The sequence below is a fragment of the Acinonyx jubatus genome, chromosome D1, assembly GCF_027475565.1.
Source record: "Acinonyx jubatus isolate Ajub_Pintada_27869175 chromosome D1, VMU_Ajub_asm_v1.0, whole genome shotgun sequence".
Lineage (NCBI taxonomy): Eukaryota > Metazoa > Chordata > Mammalia > Carnivora > Felidae > Acinonyx > Acinonyx jubatus.
In genome coordinates this window covers 34009106-34028118 of record NC_069390.1, presented here as the reverse complement: position 1 = coordinate 34028118, position 19013 = coordinate 34009106, and the positions used below count along the sequence as shown (strand labels likewise).

Genomic DNA, 19013 nt, shown 5'->3' with positions numbered 1-19013 from the left:
TGGGTTGTCAGTGGTAAATAAAGTCGACTAAAATGTCTCCCATTTTATAATCTGGGTTTACAATCTGCAAAACTTAGAAAATAGTAATGCCACAAAACAGTCCACAGGGAAGATAGATGCTTTCCCAGGAACCAGAGTCTGTCTTTGAGGGCTTCGTCTGCATCTTTCAGAGATGTACATTCCCAATGCACATGCATGAACACATCATGTAATCATTCAAGATTTCTCTGAGACAGACAGGCCACCTTTGGCAACCATACACTCTTCTTGCAGAAAAGAATCTCCCTTCATTCCAAACCCATGTAAAGCTGCAGGAATCATCTAATTTCAGGGGTTTATTCTTCAGATAGGAAAACAATCTAGTTGGTGGTTTTGAAATCACAGTGGCAATTATTTTGTGAGGCAGTCAACTGGTTTCACAAATGTTATCTCATCAGCAGTATATCATCTCATTGAGGTAAATCAAACAACTTAGCCCTATTTTTAAAGGTAAAGAGAGGCTAAATGACCCTACTAGAGAGCTGGAAATAAACACTGTAGCACCAGCTCTGTAGAAGAGCAACTGATAAAATGACTACAAGACAGATAGGTTAAAAAGTCTTCGTAGTTTATACCATTTATATAATTTATACTGAGGTCTTCACTTACTAGTATAAAACTGACCTAAAATGAAATCTGAACTCAAGAGTTGTAGGGTTTTTTTTTTTTTTTTGCTCCAGATAAGTAGTTTATTCTCACTCCCTTGTACACTTCCTCTCACCCGTAGATTTGACTAAACAAGAACATCAAGGTAACACTCTATATCAATGAAATGGACAACATATGGCCAGAAAATGTTCATGGTGAAATTTCAGTTTCATATTAAACTTCATCCCTGCACTATATTAAAGCATATTAAAAATATCTTTAATGCGGGAATGCAAGCTGGTGCAGCCACTCTGGAAAACAGTATGGAGGTTCCTCAAAAAACTAAAAATAGAACTGCCCTACGACCCAGAAATTGCACTACTAGGCATTTATCCACGGGATACAGGTGTGCTGTTTTGAAGGGACACATGCACCCCCATGTTTATAGCAGCACTATCAACAATAGCCAGAGTATGGAAAGAGCCCAAATGCTCATCGATGAATGAATGGTTAAAGAAGACGTGGTGTGTGTGTGTATGTATATATATATATACATACACACACACACACATACAATGGAGTATTAGTCGGCAATAAAAAAGAATGAAACCTTGCCATTTGCAACTATGTGGATGGAACTGGAGGGTATTATGCTAAGTGAAATTAGAGAAAGACAAGTGTCATATGACTTCACTCATGTGAGGACTTTAAGAGACAAAACAGATGCACATAAGGGAAGGGAAACAAAAATACTATAAAAACAGGGAGGGGGACAAAACATAAGAGACTCTTCAATATGGAGAACAAACCAGAGGGTTACTGGAGGGGTTGTGGGAAAGGAGATGGGCTAAATTGGTAAGGGGCGTTAAGGAATCTACTTGTGAAATCATTGTTGCACTAGATGCTCACTAATTTGGATGTAAATTAAAAAAAATAAAATTTTAAAAAATTAAAAAAAAACTTTGTGGTTTAAAAAAATGTACTTAATGTATCAAATCATCATGTTCTACATCTTACACTTACACAAAGTTATATGTCAATTATATCTCAATAATGCTGGAAAAAAAGAGACAGAAAGGTTTCTGATTTAAAAAAATACTTCCACGTGGAACCTATTAAAAAAAAACAGAAACAAAAAAAAATTACTTCAGGAGGTGATGGTGGTACTTTGCAGGCTGGCTGTTCTCTGGGGGCTGGGCAGCTGAAGTTGTGTAGTAATCAATCGTGGGCAAGAGATTTTAGAATCTGCTTATGTTTACCTAATAGATCCAACAGCCACAGGACCTGAAATTCTTAAAGCTTGCCAGGTATCGATTCATTTACCATTATTGCTGGAAATCAGATCTACAAAGAAGATATTGAAAACATTACTTTTTCCTATAAGATAGCAGTGTCAGCAAGAACCAAGCTCAAGGTGCAGATTCTTGTAAGCATTAAATAACAATGTATCTATTTAGTTTTTGGAAGAGAGTTCAGAAAACCTTCTGATGCAATGGCCTTTTTTTTTTTTTCTGTAGGTTTTCTACTGTGGTTGCAAGTAGGCTCCCTGAAAGTACATTACTACATTTAGCTGAAAACTTCTGGAATTCCCATGTTTCTCTTTTAATCTGTAGGCTATATACAGATGGTTGGCTATGGGATAGTCATTATAAAAGAACATCCAGCAATAGAATTTTACCCAGATAATGTATTAGAAGATCCACAACTAGATAAACCACTTCCTGAGCTGAGAGAACGTCTATATAGCCTTATGGTTTGGATCATATGGGAAAAAAAGGCCCATAGCCACACTCCATTGACTGTGATCATAGCTAAATATTTAGCACAGTGGAACTGTGGAAGAAATGGATTAACATCTAAAATGTGTAAAGAAAAAGAACCTCAGCGATTTGATTATACAAAGGATTGTAAGAAATGATATTGGGGCTCCAGAAGATGAAGATAATTTTGAAGAAGCTTTTTTTTTTTGCCACTTTATGTCACTTTATTTATTTATTTATTTTTATTATATGAAATTTATTGTCAAATTAGTTTCCATACAACACCCAGTGCTCATCCCAAAAGATGCCCTCTTCAATGTCCATTACCTACCCTCCCCTCCCTCCCACCCCCCATCAACCCTCAGTTTGTTCTCAGTTTTTAAGAGTCTCTTATGCTTTGGCTCTCTCTCCCACTCTAACCTCTTTTTTTTCCTTCCCCTCCCCCATGGGTTTCTGTTAAGTTTCTCAGGATCCACATAAGAGTGAAAACATATGGTATCTGTCTTTCTCTGTATGGCTTATTTCACTTAGCATCACACTCTCCAGTTCCATCCACGTTGCTACAAAGGGCCATATTTCGTTCTTTCTCATTGCCCTGTAGTACTCCATTGTGTATATAAACCACAAGTAAAAACATAAACGCAGCAATAAACTCAGATCGCAATCAGTACTAAGGATATATTTAATGATGATTCTTGCAAAATATCAGCAAACAGATTCCATCTGTTTGGATTTTAGCTTAGACCTTAAAGGGCTTTGTGGCCAAAGGGGATCAAGGATACTTACCCGTTAGAGGCACAATTCCCTGTATGACTGCAGATTAGGGTGCATACACAAAACTGCAAACCACCGTTAAAGCGAAGAAAGATGCTTGGGCTGTACTAATCATGTTGATAAAATGCCACAGTCTATAGGCCAGGCAAGAGAGGCCGTTACAGAGAAAGAATTAAAATCATTCTGCAGCAATTCTGCATTTCTTCACATTGTAACATGTAGATCCTTAACTAAGAATATGGTTTGAACATATTTAAAATGGATCAAAGTATTTCCAGGTTTGGCATTCTAGATAACGGGGCTGTTGTACTTCATCTTATGGGATGTTAAAAAATTTCATAAACAATATGGTAGACCACAAGGGGTATCTGACTATCAGACTGAAGAAAATACAGGAAAGACTTTTCTCATTGGCTTCCTTTAGGAATATAAGTTATCATGGGGTGCCTGGGTGGCTCAGTTGGTTAAGGGTCTGACTTCGGCTCAGGTCATGATCTAACAGTTAGTGAGTTGGAACCCCGCATCAGGCTCTGTGCTGACAGCTTAGAGCCTGGAGCCTGCTTCAGATTCTGTGTCTTCCTCGCTCTGTGCCCCTCCCCCACTCGTTCTCTCTCTCTCTCTCTCTCTCTCTCTCTCTCTCTCTCTCTCTCAAGAATAAATACACTTAAAAAAATTTTAAAAAAAGGAACATAAGCTATCCGTAATGATAAAAGATGATTACGTCTACCAATTTGCTGATAGGAGGCTACATGATTGCTGCATTCTTTGGAGGAGCTGCTGTCCAAGAGTTTAATCACAATTACCACCAAACATTATAATTTTCATAACATATTTATGTCAGCATGTCACAAACTTCAGCAACCTTCTGGTTATAAAATAAGCACCCTACTGTGGGGGCCGGGCCCCGGTGCCAGGCTGAGACCGGGTCGAGCAATGTTCCCCGTTGACTCGAGCCAACCCGGTGGTTCCCCCTCCCATTCCCCCACTTTCAAGGGCATACGAAAGCCTTGTCAAGGCTGAGAGAGTTAATTCCTGAAGCCTGTGGTCTGCAGGTGTTGGCAGTAATGCTACCTCCCTTTTTCTACCCCGAGTCAGATAGACACAAACATGGGAACTATGTTTTGCTAGCAATCTATAATCAAGGTCTTGTGACCTGTTCACAAAGTTCACAAGGTATACAGAACTAAATGTTTTAGCTGGCAGTGATCATGTGAAACCTGTTTATTCTTAGAATGACCTGATCCATAAAAGTCTTATATTATAAAAGATTGTGTACAGCAACAATAAAGCTGTCACTTGGGCCATCAGCCCAGGGGACCCTCCTGTTCCCAAACTTTCTCTTCTCTCTTTTTTCTTGCATTCCCCTACCCTCAGGACCCTGACCTCGGTGATTGTCGCACCGGTCGCGACACCCTACGTAGTGTGTTTATGACTGAAACTGTAATTGTCTTCAGACTGTGCTCTAGTCCATAAAATTCTCATAAGGGAGAGCTGTTAAATTGTTGTTTTCTTAATAAACATTTTTCTCATTTAGAAAAGGAAATATGTATTTCAAGTGATTCTGTCATCTAATGACATAGAAAAAAAACTGGTACTGTCTTCTACTGTTTATTATGTCTGGGGAAACAATTTGAATGAAACTCCAAGGTCCATTTTCCCAATGGGGGATTTCAATAATGGTGGGGGCAGGGGAGGAGAAACAATCATTTTCCCTTCTTGAATCACCCTGTTTTCACTTGACTTTTTGGATCCAATCCTTATAAGATTTTCATCCTATACTCTGTTACTACTCGAGCCCTTGGCAAGTTCTTCCTCATATCCTTAATATCAAAAAATTAGAGTGCTCTGTGGCTTCATTCTTAGACACTTTTCTACTTTCCAGCAACATGTTTCAGGTGATGTTATCTGATCACTTTGGGTATTACCGCTAAAGGAATAAATCCAGGTGTATACTTTAAGCCCCTTTCTCCTTCCTGCATTCTACACACACTCTGTAACTGCCTTGATGTGGTAGTTTTGTATTCTGTCAACCTGGCTTATCTGGGTTAATATTTCCAAGTTAGGGTTGACCACAGAGGTGGAAATGAGATTTGGAGGTAAAGCAATGGCCATTCAGCAGGCCTGGTGTTGCTCACACACATTTTCACTGATCTGGCTCCCTTTGTTAATGAGGAAGGTCACAATATCCATCTTTTCTGGCTGCTATTACATTTTCTCTTTTCAACTTGTCTGGTTTGGGACCAAACACACCATGTTCTCTGTAGCACAGTGATCCAGTTTCTTCTTCTTCTTCTCCTTCTCTTTCTTTTCTCCTTCCTCCTCCCCCTCCTCCTCCTCTTCTTCTTCTTCTTTTCTTCTTCTCTCCTTTTCCTTCCTCTTCTTCCTCTTCTTCTTTTTCATGTTTATTTATCTTTGAAAGAAAGAGAGAGAGAGAGAGAGAGAGAGAGAGAGAGAGAGAGAGAGAGAGATTGAGAACAAGAAGGGGAGAGGCAGAGAGAGGGAGACACAGAATCCGAAGCAGGGTCCAGGCTCTGAGCTGTCAGCACAGAGCCCGACGCAGGCTCAAAATCACGAACCATGAGATCATGACCTGAGCCAGAGTTGGACGCTTAACTGACTGAGCCACCCAGAAGTCCCTCCAGTTTCTTCTCCAAGCCAATCCTCATCAGGATAAGAGGGAGTGAGAGAGAGACCTATGTTCCAGTTTGTTCTCGCAGGTTCCATTTTGTCATTCTAGATTGTTCATACTGTTTTAGGGTTTGTTCTGTGCTGCTAAATCTGTTTCACTGTTTTCTCCCCAACTGCCCACCTTGTTTTGGAAGAGTGATTTCAGGACCACCACCAGATACAAACAGTACAGCTTTCCTAAAAAAATTCTTCATCAGTTCCAATAATTTTGGAAGTCTAGTCTCTATAATAAACCCCTTCTTCCATACCATTCTTACTGGTTTGGGTTCTCTAACTGAAAATCAATGTGCTACTTGACACTCAATACCCACTTGGCTTCTCAACTGCAGTATATCCAGAACTGAAATCCATTAAAGCCAAAAATGCTGGAGTCACTCCCAATACCTCTCTTTCCCTCACACTAATACCCTAGATTTCAGAAAATACTCTCAGTTCTATTTTTAAAACATATCAAGGATCCAACCACTTTCCATCCCCAACATGGTGCTTCACTCTGTCCCAAATAAACCATGACTCATGGGGATAATTATATCAGCCCTCTAATTTGTTTTCCAGCATCTATCCCTGCTCCTAGTTATTGGGTTATTCCCAACCCACTACACAGAATGAGTCTGTTGGAAAATAAAGAAGATAATGTCACTTCTTTGTTCAGAACTGCCTGTCTTCCCACCTCACTTGGAGTAAAAGCTAAAGTTCTTCCTCTGATTCAAAAGGTTCCACCTAATCTGGTGCCACCATTATTTTGTTCATCTTATTATTCATTATTTTTCTCCGCAGTTCACCTCTTTTATCCATATTTACCATCTCCTCATACCAGGCATTCTCCTGCTTCAGGCTGTTTAGGCTTGCTTTTCTCTCTGCCAGGATTTTTTTTTTTTTTTTTTTTACAATCACATGACTTATCTTTTCCTTCCTTCCAGACTTTATTTCTTCTTGAAAACTTTCCAGAAAAACTACTTTAAAATTGCAACCCTGACTCTCCCACAAAATATTTTCCTTCCCTGCTATATATTTTTGTCCTCAGCACTTAATACTGTTGAAAATAGCACACATAATTTTTACTTATGTATTTACTGTATTGTTACTACATTGTAAGTTTGATGACGATAAAGATATTGTTTGCTCCATACAATAGTGTAACCTAACTCCACAGTACATTGTCTGCCAAACAGTAAATCCTATAAATATTGCTGGACAGAGGCATATGGATGTTAGAATTAATACAGTGACCTAAATCCATTAGATCCTGAAAAAATGGCTGCCGCCATGGCATAACTCCATGAAAAGACCTCTCATTTTCTTTGTCACACTGAACTGCATAAAATTTCTAAGGTTTTACTCTTTTAGATTTACATAAATAGAATTTCATATGGTTCAATCTATATGTAAAATGAAATCCTGAAAAATGCATGGCATTTAGTTAAATCTCCTATGAATAATATTGCTTAGTTGTTTTGTTCTTTTTTTTTCCTCAAATTTGATTGCTTTTCACTTCTAATAGTTCACAAATACAATCCCCAAGTCCTAAAATGCACATATTAAGTGGGTATCAGTAACCTAATGACAAATGGGTTGCCAATTACTCAGAACCCAACAACTTGTGATTCAGCAATATCCCTACAATTGAATACAGGTTAAATGCTAGTATTGATATCTTAGGGGTACAAAGCTGAACTCTGGCATGTGTGTGCTCCTTCAGCATCATGAAAAGTGATCATTAAATACCTATTTTTCCTATTGTAGAAATGTAAAAAGAAAAGTCAATATAAACTGCTGAAGATTTTGAAATATCGAGTCCCGTTCTCATTTCCCTTACAATTCACTTTTAAGTACTTGTCCACTGAGAAGATCAGACTATTTAATAATGAACAAAACCCTAGTTTCTCTCTTTCATAGGCTCAAAAAGAAAGTAAGAAGGAGTTAGCTCTTTTATTTACCCTTCTGTGGCCAATGATTATCAGGGAATTTGATACTCATGAAAAATACCTTTAAAATAATACACTAATAGCCACATTTATCTTCTCCATTATTTATTTTCAATCTACCTTAACAATAAAATGTGGCCATTATATCCAGTCTATTTCTACGAGGGTGGAAAAAACCTTCAAGTAAGATAAAAAATGATTTAAAAAAATGGAACATCCATTCATAGAAATCAGTGAGGTATGAGAAAGAAGGGAAGTATCCTTGTAAGCTGAGGCAGCAGTTCCAGATGGGATATTGAATTGGCAATGAAAATTAAAAAAAAAAAAAAAAAAAAGCAACATACTGATCTTCTGTGATGTGGTCAGCCACGTGTTAGGTTTTTGTTTTTGTTTTTTTTCCCTAACCAACCTATTAGGTAAGTTTTTCTACCATTGTGTTTACTCTGCATTATCATATTGCAAAGTCAAATCTGAAAGAAAATAACGTTCTTTCAGGTTTTAGCTATTATGGTCTATGGCTCTCAGGCATTTCATAAAAAATGTCTTCTCTTAAGATGTGTAAATTCATATGTTTTCTATATATATTAAAAAATAAATCAAAGTTTCATATTCCTTCATTAGCTTTAGAGAAGAGAGAATCTCATGTTAAAATATTCCTGTTGACAGAGATCTAAGAATATTTATCAAGTAGAAAGTGATCTGTATAACTGTAGGGACTCATTACATGTTAAATAACACATTGAACATTAATAGTTAGCATATGCTTTTATGTATTAAAATTATGTTATATATTGGCTATATCATAGCTATAAAAATAAAGGGCACCACTCTAACACGTGTCTACCTCCTAAGATAAAATATTTCTCTTACATGTAGCACTGACAGTGATTTGAGTTACATGGTATGGTGCGGTTATTTGACAAAGTAGCAATTTAGGAATGCAGATTTTCAAATTCTTGTTATGTGGTAGTGAAAACCAATCTATAACATAAACTCTGGCAAATTTCAAATTAATGCAAGTAAGTCGCAAGTTAAGGCAAGTAAGCCATGTAAATTAGTTCCTGATATGCTTAATTTACAGTGACTCTAAATAGAATAAAGATTTTATGATTTGAACTGTGTGTTTTAAAATCTACCATCTGTGAGGAGAATGTGGTATTGGAATTTAGATGTCTGTACTTAGGTTAGTGTTCTAGTTCTGAAAATTTACAGACTGGCCATTGCTGAGAAAAGAACTTAAATTTTCTTAGCTTCATCGTATTAGATAAGGGGTGACAGATCTTCTAGTAATCGTTATTGCTGGTGCTGGAATTTACCAACCTTGAGAGTAAAGCAGATTGCACATGTGGTAAAAAAGCATTTTGATAATACATAGTAGACATAGCTGACCTTTTCAGGGATATAAATTATACTTTTCCCCTGTATACTCAAACATAATTCAAAGTAGCTGGGCTCAAGGATATGGCAAAAGTACCTGCATGGACCTCCTCTCTCCCTTGCAAGGGAAACTTGAATCATTTGAAGGAAATATGTATGAATGTGCTTTCCAAATGGCAAAGGGCTAAAATACTATGTGTTTTTACTAATTACTATCAGATAACCTCAATTTTAGAGCTCTTTAAACAGTATGATAATGCAATATACCAGCTTCTGGCAAAACCTTTCCTAAAATATTTCTGGTGTAACTCAAGTTGCATTTTACTTCTCCTCTGACCTCAGCTCCATCTTGCAGGGGTACCACTGTGACCACTGGACTCCATAGTCTCTAGCCAGTGTCAGCTGTGAAAGGATCCATAACTAGAATGTGCCCTGGTGTAAGCATCCTCAGAAGAAGTCTTTAGCCATTGTCTCAGAGAAGCTGGTATATAAATACTCCAGCTTCTTCACCTGTTGGAGGCTTTCATTATTTCCTTGGGAAGATTAAGCTTTATTTGCCTTCATTGCTTGCTACAAAACATCCTTTATTGTCTGCTATCCTTTTCCCTTGAAAGGTATACCAACAGATACTTGAAAAAGACAAATAATGAAGTGGGTGCCTTCTATAATCTTCCTATTTTGAGGGAAACATAATAGAAATGTAGACTTCAGGTGAGTGCCCTTGCCCTTGTCCATTGCCTTCTCAGTTGACCAATGCTCACTGCTACCTCTTTGTCTCCTCCATGCCCTTGCTTCCAGTAATTCAGTCTCTCAACACCACTGTCTACTCTCTTGTTTATGTTAGTTTGGACGATAGCTACAAAATATTCATTCCTTACATCCTTAAAACTCACCTTCAATGCTAGGAATAAAAAGTTCTCTTTAAATTTAGTAAGACTGCCAGTTTTGAGAGCCTGCTCTATGCACTGAGATGGACATTTTATAAATGGTTTTTTTTTTTCATTTCATTACATATTAAAAACTAATTTAAGTTAGTTAGTATTTATTATATTTATTTTGCAGAAAGGTAACAGGCTCAGACAATTTAATAATTTCCCCCAAATCACCTAGCTATTAAGTGAAATAGTCAGGCTTCAAACTTAAGCATGTATATAACCTACAGTTTTTCCATTATATAAATGGAGTATATATAAATAGAGTATATATACTCCATTTCCTTAAAAATAAATAAACATATTTAGGCATATACACACAAAGTTAAGAACAACTTGTCAAGACTTAATTGTAAGTATTCAGTATTGGAGTCCTTGTAAATTCTGATTAATAAATACCCAATCAGTGGATCTCCCAGTTTTCCTAGTCACAGACCCATTTTTCACAAGCTATGTGCCACGGGGACATTTACCTAATTTCTCTAGGTCCCAGAAAATGAATATTAAACAAAACAAAATGGAGGGTAAAAACAGTGCCCGCTTAATGGTATCAGTCTAAAGATCCAATGAAATAGAAAATCTAAAGTGCTTGACATGATTCCTGGACCAGAATACATCAATCAAAACTGGAAATATATATTTGTTAATTTTTTAATTTATTTGTATTTTTTTTGAGGGTGGTGGAGGGACAGAGGGAGAAGGAGAATCTTAAGCGGGCTCCACACTTAGCACGGAGAATGAAACGTGGGGCTTGATCTCACTAACATGAGATCGTGACATGTGTTGAAATCAAGAGTCAGACACATAACTGACTGGGCCACCCAAGCACCCCTGGAAATAATTATTATTAATGATCCAAATTTAAAAAAAAATGGTTTAATGGTATACTAAGAAGACATTGAAAAGACAGAGGGTGTGAGCTATAGAGGTAGGTAATTCTATTACCAGAATAGAGGGGGGGGAAAAAAACGAACTTCCTATTCTTCACTTACTAAAATTTAAACTCTGTTGAAGACATTTCTAGAAATTCTTTCATCAGTACCTTTGAGGAAATAAGTAGTATGCTGATTCAGCAGAAACCACATTCCCTTGGGATACATGAATCCTCAGAGAATATTGTATCATAAATAAAAGTCCTTTTTACAAATTCAAATGTTAAATCCAAACAAATTAAAAATAGAAACAAAACCAGATTTCATCATGTAGAATGAAAAAAAGAAGTGTTATTAAGGTTAGATCTATTCTGCACTTTTGCAACAAATAATTTTCATTCAGGTGGCAAATGCAGACACAATTCACAATGGTCTTTCTGTGATACATTAGACACTAACATTCTGACCATAAAATAAGTGCAAATAAAGCAAAAAAAAATCCATGAACAGAATTGTCTTTCCAGGACAGAGTTTGGAGATTCATTTTAAGAAAAGCAGAGTTGACTTTAAATAGAAAACACTTTCAAGAAAACACTGCATTTTTAATTTTCTTACACTTTGGAAACATCCCAAATGGACACTTAGGAAAATTTACATGCATTGCACATCAGTCTAAAATCACAGAGAACAGTCCTCTCAGATGCCACTCATCCTCTTAGGATAAGCAACGGATTGGAGATGACTGAGAATATGATGTGGAAAGCAAATGACACGTTAGTTTTCCAGAGTCACTGCTGGGTTGAATGTGAGTGTAGAGTGGGTAGGCTGAACACGTGTGCACTTCATCTCTGACTATTCAGTACTCCCAGCCCGAATTGTCCTTCATCTCATCCATTTATCAGATGCTAATGGTAACATAATATCACAGACCTGGCTGGTTTGGTTAACTCAATTGAAGTTGAAGTTAGAGTGCCACAAACATCACAGTATAATACAGTGTGACACAAGGTCAAGAATACTAGTTCTGTTTATTGTGTAAGACAGGAGGGTGCTCAGAGCTCCTTCACAAGGATTTCCAAACACTTTCTGGGAAGTCTGCAAGAAGGGGAAAACTTTCAAGCCTTATTACCTTCAGGGCTTCAGGTGTGCATGGAGACAGGGTTGGGGAGAAGAACTGAACTGTGACAAATTATCTTCTTCCTTCTAAAAAAAAAGAAGAAGAAAGAAAGAAAAAAGAAGAAGGAGGGGGAAGGATAGGATGAGGTGGGAGAAAAAAGTTTGAAAGGAAAGAGGAAGATATGTGCTGCTGAAGTGGAATCAAGAACACCAATACTCTGTCCATCTCCCCTCCTCACTACAATGTTTCATAGCATTGTTGTTTATTAGCTAAATTAATTACATGCCAAGAGACTGATTATACAAATGGACAAGGCCAGACCATATATAAACAAAGACTTGTGGGGAACCTGGGTGGCTCAGTTGGTTAAATGTCTTGACTCTTGATTTAGCTTCAGGTCATGATCTCACATTTGTGAGATCAAGCCCCATGTAAGGTCTGCACTGACAGGGCAGAGCCTGCTCGGGATTTTCTCTCTCCCTCTCTCTGCCCCTTCTCCTCACTCTGTCTCAAACAAACAAATAAACAAACATAAAACAACCAAAAACATAGAATTTGTAACCTGTAGCAACCAGCCCAGGAAGCCAAATCACACAATCTGCAAGAATCCGCTCAAAATGGACAAAACTTGGTCAATAACTGCCAGTTTACTCATTTCTGTCCGTATTTCCTACTTAGGCTGATGCCCAATGTATTCCACTAAACAATTAGATAGGAGGTCCTGCATCAGTCAGCCAGCCTTTAGCTTGCTAGCTTCACCATACAAACAATCTCTAATCGGGGCACACCTGAAGCCTACTCTTTTTATTCTCCACTATAAAGGTTCCCCAGCTCCCCTGTCTGCCTTTAAGTCTCGGCCAAGTCATGGCAGCTAATTCCCTTGTTTAAGCAAACTCTGCATAAAAGAGCTTTGGTTTGTTCTCATTTGAGTGCTATCCACTTATTTCTACAACAAATTTATTGAAGTCTCCTTGATTGAATCAATCAATCAACAAGATGCTACCACTGCTTAGGCTAAACTGTCAGGGAACATTAAATTTCACTAATTCTTTCTGAAACAAAGACACAGTTTAAGAAAGTTTTACCTTGGGATACGAAGTGTGACTACCAGACTTTATGCTAATTATTTCATTTAATATTCATGACATCTCTAGCAGATAAATTATTACTCTATTTTATGGATGAGGAAACTGAGGCTTAGAATGGTAATTAACTTTACTATAATTGTTTTAAAAACCCTGGGATTTGGCAGAGTTAAGATCTGAACACAATTCGGACTGACTCTACAGCCAAGATCTAACTTACTCCAAGCAGGCAAGAATAGTGCAGTGATTAAGAGATTAACTGCCTGGATTGATTTCACTAGCTGTAGATACTTGTACATGTTGCTTCTTCATTTTGTTCGTCAGTTTTCTCATCTGTAAAAGGAGGATAAAATAATCTCTAGCATAAAGGAATGTTATGATAAGGGAATTGCTGCATATAAAGCACTTAGAATAGTACCTGAAGGTAGAAAGCTTTCCATCTGTGTTAGTCATTATGAAGAAGGAGAAGGAATCTGAGGAGGAGAGCAAGAAAAAATATGCTCTGCTTTCTTTCTTTTCTCATGGGTAGAACTTCTACTTTTGGGTGGTAGTTGTATCCCAGATCAAAAATGGATTGCTTTAAAAAAAAAATCTTAGGAGCGCCTGGGTGGCCCAATCCATTAAACATCCAACTCTTGATTTTGGCTCAGGCATGATCTCACAGTTCATATATGATGGAACCCTGCCTCGGGCTCTGCACTGACAGTGCAGAACTTGCTTGAGGTTCTTCCTCTCCTCTCTCTCTCTCCGCCCAACCTTGATCCTGCTCTCTCTCTCAAAATAAATAAACTTAAAAAAAAAAAAATGTCGCAGAAAGGGTTATATGGTAGCCTCAGCCAAAATAAGCCTAACTTATGTTTCATGCACTGGTCACAATGCTTCCACCAACCCTTGATCACTAACTTCAGTGTTGTTTCCATGGGAAATGAATGTGTCCTGAGGTCTCTCACTCCCACACCCCCAGCTTTAGGGAACCTCTTCACCTCTTCTAGAGGAGTAGGGATGGAGCTGGAAGGAACACCCAACACAGGTACAACAGTTCTTCATAAACTTGAACAACTTGTTAAGAGGGTAAACGCAAGGCTATGCCTTTTATCCTAATTTTCTAAATTAATTCTCCCTTTTGTATTCTGCTTGGATTACCCACAGGGTTGATGAAAATTTAGAAGCATCTACCCTAGTGCACTGTCTGGTTTTGATTCTTCACAAGTACCTCAACTTAAAATAAGAAGCTTTGAGCTTCAAAGAAAGAAACTAGCAAAATACTTTGATTTTTCAAGATGTGTTTTATTTTCAAACTCCTTTGTGTTTCAGAAAGCAAAAGTGTCAAGAAAAAAAATGACTTAAAACTGTACTTTGAATTGTTATGGCTTATCATATTTGGAAAATAAGTCCTTTTATTTTTATCTCCCTTGTGCCTATCTTAATACCATTTCAGAGACCACTCAGGATTTTCCTACCCAAATAATGAAGGCTTCAAAATATCTTTAAAGAAACAAAAGAGAAAATGCATAATTCAGTAGCATTTTCAAATTTTAATCTCAAACCCTCCTTAATGTCTTGCCAGCAGATGTTTTAACAGGCCTTGGTCAATAAATAGAACTCATGATTGATATCAGTTGTTTTGTAGATTTTCTGTGATAAATCCTGATAGTGGTTGTTACCTTGGCAATATGAAATTAAAACACTGATGAACAATTGTTTTTCTCTCAAGTGATAAAAACTCTATGAATAGATAGGAAGCATCCTCACTGTGTACAGAGAGACTAACTGGAAAAAGAAAGGACTCTGAGGATTGAATTTCAGCTATGCTGCTTGCTTGCATTGTGACCTTGAAGAAAATATTTAAACTTCCTCATTTTAAATGGAGGAAAGCAATAATTAACTTGAAATACTGTTTTTAGAGCTATGTACAGTACATATAACACTCATACAGTCTATGCCAAATATAAGTTATCTAAGATGAAGTTACTGCCATTCTTCTTTTTATCCTCATCACAATCAGCTCTCATTTCTAGAATGTCCAACTGCCTTGGATTGACAAATCTAATTATAAATATTGAGACAAACCAGGTTCAATCTAGACTGAAGAATTGGGCATTGCTGATAAATACAGGAACACTTTTTGTTAATTTGCATTACAGATATCTAGTCAGAGAAAATGAATTAATATTTATTAAGGCTCACCTGTCAGGAAGTACCATGATGTATTTTGGGATACATTTGCTCTTCCATTTGCTCCTTGTCAGCTCAACTCCCCAAATAAATATACAACCTAGAGTGTAGCAACAGTGTTAAGAAAAACTGCATACCCCATCTTCCAGTGAGATTGCTCTCTACACGTTCAACATATTTAAAAGTTTGGAGTTCATACCACCAGGTCTAAATATTTATCCACATTATTTATTTTAATCCTTACAACACTTCCATCAGTAGATGATATTTTACTTACAATTGAGAAAATGACATTCAAAGATAGTAACTAATTTGCCAATAGCTATTAAGCTCAGAGGGGTCAGAGAGTGTCATAGACAAATCCAAGATAGACACACACACACACCGTATATATATACATATATACATACATGTGTATGTGTGTGTATACGTATATATACATACATATGTATATAGGTGTATATATATATATATATATATATACACACACACACACTTACGCATAACTACAATGTAATACTACTAGTTTTTCAGTGAAATAATAAGGAAGTCTAAGTAAAAAATGATTATTAGATCATGGTAAAAAATGATTATTAGATCAACTACAATAATAGTTCTCTTAGGCCAAAATGAAAATTTGGAATCCTTAATATTTTATTGTAAAATTTAGTGCTAGACACCTGTATGTGCATTAAACCTATGCATTAATTTATTTCTTACAATTATTTCTTACAATTTATTTCTTCTTTATTTCTTTCTTGGTTTCAAGAGCGTATATGGCTGGGTAAGTGATTAGAAGGCTAGAACTTTCAGCCTCAACCCTTTCCTCCATTCCTATCTCTGGGGAGAAGACAAGGGTTGGAGACAGAGTTCAATCACACAATCCCATAATAATACTTCAACAAAAATCTGGACACCCAGAGCTCAAAATGCTTCTTGAATAGTGAATGCATGAATGTGCAAGGAGGGTGACAGACCCTGGCATAGGGAGCTCCACATCTAGAATTCTCTCAGAATTCTAAGTGTTTGATCCACTTGGCTGTTCCTAAATCACAACTTTTATTATAAAAATGGAATATTGTAAATATTGTTTTCCTGTGTCATTCAAAGTTCTGTGTCATTCCAGCCTATTACTGAAAGTGATGGAATCATAGGAAACCGCATATTTACAAAGGGTTGGTCAGCAGTGCAGGTGGCTCTCATACTTGTGACCTGTATCAGAAGTGAGGGCAGTCTTGTGCAAGACTTGACCCTTGAAACCTGTGGAACTTGACACCAGCTCCTAGTGTCAGAACTGAATTAAACTGCAGGGCACAGGTTGTTGTCAGAAAGCACTGTTGTCAGAATAGTTGTTAATAAAAGCATACGATACAAAGTTTCAGTGTCAGAGAACATAACGAAAAAAAGAAAACATTTGAATCAGGTTACTCAAAAAGACAAATCAATATAATTTTGGAAAAGTGCAATTTATGTCACGTGTATCCTTTATCTAAGGTTTTGTGACATTAAAACTCTTTCATCCCTAAGAATTGTGACTCTACTTAGTCATCAGCCTCATTCACCAGCCTCGATTCAAATGAATTGTGATTATTTCCAAAAACAAATTTTTACTTTAAACATAAAATTGTGCCATATTTGAGAATATCCAAAATAATTTTCTTAAGGAAATGCTGGAGTTTGTGGAAGGAAATGAATCTCCTAAGCATCTCTAACCAGCCAAAAATGGAGCATGGATTGTTAACGACTCACAAATAATGAGAATAAGGCCACAGTCACCACATGCCAGTGCTCTCTGGAGCTGCTGGGGTTATGCTAGCATGTATAGAACATATGGGGAGCTTGTACCTCCTGGTGGAGGTAATGGATTAAGGGGTTGAAAGTGAGTTCATTCAATCTCAATATAATCTCGTTCACTGTATATTTTCATGTCTCCCTAATCTCAAAATCCTAGATCTAAACTATACCAGCTAATGTACCAGTAGAGGAAGAAAATGGTAACCTGCTCAGATGCTTGATGGAGCAGCACCCTGTAGTCCTAGAAAGGACTCAGGCTTCAGAGTCCGAAGATGTGGCTTCAAGTCACCACCACTTAATAAGTGGAATGTATGCTAAGTCACTTACATTCTCTAAGACTCAAATTTCTGATTGATAAAGGGGGGGCAGTAAATTATACTTCACAGGGTTTTAAAAGAATCAAGTGTAGTAAGCTCATGAAAGTAATCTGAAATGTAAAGCTCTCTATAAATTTTTGACTTATTTTACTCTTATTCACATAGCTTATATTTTTTATGCTGTACATGTCATATAGTCAGAATAATTAATAACCTTTCCAGGTATAAAAATAAATATTATATTACTGACTTAGTACCAATTTTCAGAAGAAAAAAATCAGAAAAAAAAAACACAACGAGGAGAAAAATAACCCCACGATATCTGATGATCTGAGGTAACTTTTATGTAACCAGAGATAATGGTAAAAATAGTAAAGGCAAAAAGTAAAATAGTAATATCACTATTCTTAACAGTATATTTTTTAATCATTAAAGCATGTATGCTGTCTCTGTGTCACCAATGTGTTCCACATTAGTGATCCAGAATCAAAATTGACAAACTATCATTTATAACAAAGGAGCACTCCGGAAAGCAATTAGGCTAGGAATTCAAATAACTGAATTTCAGCACTACTTTTGGGATTAGCATTGGAAACATTTAATTCTCCACTGCCAATTATTCAACTAAAAAATGACATAATTATCCATGGCCAAATGATCTCAAACCCATTAAACCTTTAAAATTCTGTGATATTTGGAAAAGAAATAAAATTCTGTGATATTTGAAATTTGCTTCTAGTATCTAAATACAATGTTAGTATAATTGGCATATTTATTTATTCCATTTAACAACATAACATCTTATATTAGTCAACATGTGCTTTCACATCCACATTTCTTTGATCCTTGAAATGAAGCCAGTGAAAAAAGTGGGACACAATATTATTCTCATCTTACACATGAAAAAGTGAAGTTGAAACTAACACAGACACAGATTACTTTATTTGTGCAAATCATACACTCTAAATTGTTTAGACTCTATACCAGTTTATAGAGTTGTATGTCCTTCATTCCAAAAGATATCTATCAAAATGTAAAATGTATGTGAATATTTAGTTCAAGCAAGTATAAAAAAATATCCAGGAGTCCAAGGTTGAGGTTTTGATTTTCACTAAATCTGGCAATTTCTTTTGACTTCTCTTCTGTGGACTCCAGTCCCACCCATTCTGAATAAATGAACTATTGGGTGCCATCAAGATCATGTGAATTTCTGAAGACGATTAAGTGTACCATCATCACTCACTTTTGGAAACTAGCCTCAAGAAGCACATCTTGGTCAATGAGAAGATTCATGTGTGCATGTATGGAAGACAGGCATCTAGTCCTATCACTTTGACTTCTGTTGAGTCTGAGTTTAATGTACTTTCTTGTCAAGCTCTTGGTACAACAGCTAATGGAAATCCCACAACATTAAAAGGGTTAGGATCTTGGGTTAGACTCTTAACCTTCTGCTAGGATTTGATGGATAACTTGACATTTTAAAAGCATACTTTTCAGCTCAGGTTATTTGAAATGAGAAATCCAAGGCTAGGGTTAATGAAAATAGATTCCACCTTTCTCTCAAACTTAG

The 19013-nt window shown here is 36.7% G+C and overlaps 1 pseudogene; it reads left to right on the top strand.

Annotated features, from left to right (window-relative positions):
* The window catches only part of LOC106977254 (NEDD8-activating enzyme E1 regulatory subunit-like), a 66331-nt pseudogene extending 62377 nt beyond the window's left edge, over positions 1 to 3954 (top strand).
* The last annotated feature ends 15059 nt before the right edge of the window (positions 3955 to 19013 follow it).